Here is a 4,701-nt window from a genome sequence, read left to right on the forward strand (position 1 = left end):
TGAAAGGCCAGAAAGACAGAACTCCCTTGAAAGGGAGGTGAAGCCCGGGAGCCAAGAGGTCTAACACAGTGGATGCCATCCCCATGGAGCCCAGCAAGCTAAAATCCACTGCCTTGAAATTCTTGCTGCCAGCACAGTAGTCTGACATCAACCTGGGATGCCTGAGATTGGTGGGGAAAGGGACGTCCAACATTACTGAGGCTTGAGTAGGTGGTTTTCCCTTCAGAGTGTAAACAAAGCCACTGGGAACTCACTGCATCTCATCAAAGCTGCTGTAGCCAGATTGCCTCCTAAGATTCCTCCTCTCTGGTCAGGGCACCTCTGAGAGAATGGCAGCAACCTCAGTTAGGGGCTTATAGATAAAACTCCCATCTCCCTGAAACAGAGCACTTGGGGGAAAGGGTGGCTGTAAGCACAGCTTCAGTAGACTTAAACCTTCCTGCCTGCTGGCTGTGAAGAGAGCTGCAGATCTCAAACAGACTGCCTCCTCAAGTGGGTCCATGAAACCAATTACTCTTGACTAGGAGACTCCTCCCTGCAGGGATCAAAAGACACCTCATACGGGAGTCTTCTGGCTGACACCCGGCTGGTACCCCGGTGGGATGAAGCTTTCAGAGGAAGGAACAGGTAACAATCTTTGCTTTTCTGCATCCTCTGATAGTGACATACAGGCAAAAACGGTCATAAGTGGACCTCCAGCAAAGTCCAGTACACCTGCAGCAGAGGATCCTGACTGTTAGAAGGAAAACTAATAACAGAAAGGCATAGTATCAACATCTACTAAAAGGATTTCTACAAAAAAATATATATATACAAAGGTCAACAACATCAAAGAACCAAGGTACATAAATGCACAAAGATGTAAAAAAACAGCACAAAATGGCTGAAAATTCCAAAACCAAGAAAGCCTCTTCTCCTCCAAAGGATCGTAACTCCTCATCAGCAAGAAAACAAAATTGAATAGAGAATGAGTTTGAGGAATTGTCAGAAGTAGGCTTCAGAAAGTGAGTAATAAACTCTTCCAAGTAAACGAGAATGTTCTAACCCAATGCCAAGAAGCTAAGAACCTCAAATAAAGGTTAGAGAAATTGCTAACTGGAATAGCCAGTTGAGAGAAAAACACAAATAACATGATGGAGCTGAAAAACACAGCACAAAGACGGTGTGAAGCATACATAATTATCAATAGCCAAATCAATCAACTGGAAGAAAGGATATCAAAGATTGAATATCAACTTAACGAAATAAAGCATGAAGAAAAGGTAAAAAAAAAAAAAAAAGGAATAAAAAGGAACAAACAACGTTTCCAAGAAATATGGGAGTATGTGAAAATTGAAACCTACTTTGTTTGCTGGTTTGTTTGTTTGAGATGGAGTCTTGCTCTGTCATCCAAGCTGGAGTGAATGGGTGCAGTCTTGGCTCACTGCAACCTCCTCCTCTCAGATTCAAGGGATTCTCCTGCCTCAGCCTCCTGAGTAGCTGGGTTTACAGGGGCACATCACCACCCCTGGCTAATTTTTGTATTTTTAGTAGAAATGGTGTTTCAGCATGTTTTTCATGTTGGTCTCAAACTCCTGACTTCATGATCCACCCATCTTCACCTCCCAAAGTGCTAGGATTACAGGCATGAACCAACATGCACAGCTTAAACCTGGCTCTTCTTTTTGGCTCAGATATAACTATAAAGTTTCCTGCTCTCTCAACACTAACTTCAGTTACATTTGTCATAAACATACTCCCTAAAGTATAAATCTTGCTGTATCAGAAACATGCAATCTTGGTCTCTTAAGCATCTCTAACCAACAGTAGTGAAGCTTACTATGAGCAGAGAAGTTTTTATCATAAATTCACTGTTCATAACCAGAGCTTTGATGTCACATTTCAGCTAAAGTGCCAGCTTCACGGTCAACTGTGACCTGATAAATGCGAAGAGTGAGCCCTTTTCAGTTGTTTTAGAGAATCATGGTAGTATAGTAGCCCACACATGGCTACATGCTCAGTAAACAGGTCTTACTTTTAGTTATCCCAGAGATCTATGTGTGTTATTTCAGTTAAAGCTGATATTCTACCAGGCGCTGTGGCTCACTCCTGTAATCCCAGCACTTTGGGAGTCCAAGGTGGGCGAATCACGAGGTCAGGAGATAGAGACCATCCTGGCTGTCATGGTGAAACCCCGTCTCTACTAAAAATACAAAAAAAATAGCTAGACTTGGTGGCGGGTGCCTGTTGTTCCAGCTACTTGGGAGGCTGAGGCAGGAGAATGACGTGAACACGGGAGGCGGATCTTGCAATGAGCCGAGATGACACCACTGCACTCCAGCCTGGATGACAGAATGAGACTCCGTTACAAAAAAAAAAAAAAAAGCTGATATTCATACACTCATAGAAGAAAACGTAGGTTAAAAGGAATGTTATGGTGCCTTTTTATTTTCCAGGGTTCTTGAAGCTCTTGAGATGAACAGTGGCAGGAAATTCATCACTTTTTAAAGTAATTTTTTTTGGAGATGGCAGAGTTGGGAGGAGTTCGCTTATGAACAGATATGTAACTAATAAGTTTGATACTCAGATGTTCCATGCAATAGATGTGGAATTTTTAAATAAGATTTGAAAGGGATGGACATTTTGTTACCATACAGATTCGTGATACGGCAGGTCAGGAGAGATTCCGAAGCCTGAGGATGCCATTTTACAGAGGTTCTGACAGTTGTCTGCTTGTTTTTAGTATCAACGATTCACAAAGCTTGCAGAACTTAAGTCATTGGAAAGAACACGAGAGCTTTCCTTTTGTGATTCTAGATTCTAAGACAGGCATAAGCGAATGGCAGGTGTTTAGAGAAGAAGTAAAGCTTATGCAGGGAGAACAGTGACTATCCTTACTTTCTAACAAGTGCAAAATATGCCAAAAATGTGGCAGCAGCCTTTAAGGAAGGATTTCAAACAATTCTTGCAACTGAGGATACGTCAGATCACTTGATGAACACAGGCATAGTCAACCTTCACCAAAAGCCCAAGCCTAGCTCATCTTGCTGTTGAATGTTAGAGATAAGACAGATGCATGCTAACCAACTCACATGTATATACAAAATCAACATGGACATGGAGAAGAGAATTAGTTTTTGTAGCAGTGTATTACTTACTAAAAAAATTCAATGATTGTATATTCCTGTGTCATTAGTTGGTAGGAGATGGGACACATCCACTCATGGAGGAATATATTTTCTCAATAATGGCACCTTACATTTATGAATTTTAATGGTTGTCTAAAAACGTTTCTTTGATTTACACATGTAAATTAGAGAGCTAATAAATGAGATGACCAAGACTTTAAATATAATTAAAATAAGAAACTTGACTACTCTAGAATTTATACTTGGATTATTTTTTCCCTGAAAAATGGGAAACTACTTTTTATATGTACATGATTTTTATGCAGTTAGCATTGTATACTTGGTGAAAGAGAATGATTTCCTAAAAAAAAAGTTAGATATGAAAGATTAAATCTAATGTATTTGCAGTGCATTCTTATTTACTTCTTTATCCTTTTCAAAATGACTTAACCTTTTTTATTTTCATTGTACGTATCATTAGAATTATTCTTACTAGTAATTACTCATAATTTGTGTGTAATTAAGAAGTTGTACCACCATAGGTCATGATTCACAGCCCCAGGAGGAGGGAGGGCTAACAGCGGCACAATAGTTGCTTCATACAATCTGTCACACATCCAGCTAAATTCGAGCTGTCTGTGAATAAAAAGCATTTCCATTGACAGCGTTCAGATTTCAGAAAAAAGTCTAGCTACTGAAATTGGAGAAAAGATAAATCTGCATTTGATAACAAATTGATATCAATTGATAACAATTGATATCAAACTGCAATCGATAATAAATCTGCATTGATTTAACAAATACAAGGTGTGTGTGGAGGATACAAAATTACAATTCCACTAATGGGATATTTAATATCTCTGTTACTTTCTTCACCCTTGAGGAAAGTTTCCTAGTTGAAGTTAAGCCATTCATTTTTAACACAAGACACCATAAAAAATAATGAGTTCATGTCCTTTGTAGGGACATGGATGAAATTGGAAATCATCATTCTCAGTAAACTATCGCAAGAACAAAAAACCAAACACTGCATATTCTCACTCATAAGTGGGAACTGAACAATGAGAACACATGGACACAGGAAAGGGAACATCACACATGGGACTGTTGTGGGGTGGGGGGAGGGGGGAGGGATAGCTTTAGGCGATATATCTAATGCTAAATGACGAGCTAATGGGTGCAGCGCACCAGCATGGCACATGTATACATATGTATCTAACCTGCACATTGTGCACATGTACCCTAAAACTTAAAGTATAATAATAATAAAATTTTTAAAAAGTGACCTAAAAAAAAAAAAACACACACAAGACACGAGCTAACCTTATCACTCTCAGAGGAAACACTAAGGATTGTACTTGGTCAGAGGGTAAGTAAAGACATCTTTACTAGCCCATCTATTTACTTAGTGTCTCCTCTATTACTGAACATCGTTTACTGATTTTCTCTCAAGGTTTTCTTGTTTGTTTCAAAAAAAATCCTTGCTGCAATGATCAGACCTGATAAAGCAAATTGTGGCCTCTTGGGGATGTTCATATTCTGTGCAGCTGGTGACTATCTGACTCTACAGAGGCTAAATGAAGCATGGACTGAA

The 4,701-nt window shown here is 39.5% G+C and overlaps 1 pseudogene; it reads left to right on the plus strand.

Annotated features, from left to right (window-relative positions):
- The first annotated feature begins 602 nt into the window (after nt 1-602).
- Nucleotides 603-3,033, plus strand: LOC129053322 (ras-related protein Rab-9A-like; annotated as a pseudogene).
- Nucleotides 3,034-4,701: the final 1,668 nt, after the last annotated feature.

Source organism: Pongo abelii, chromosome Y (genome assembly GCF_028885655.2).
Source record: "Pongo abelii isolate AG06213 chromosome Y, NHGRI_mPonAbe1-v2.0_pri, whole genome shotgun sequence".
NCBI lineage: Eukaryota > Metazoa > Chordata > Mammalia > Primates > Hominidae > Pongo > Pongo abelii.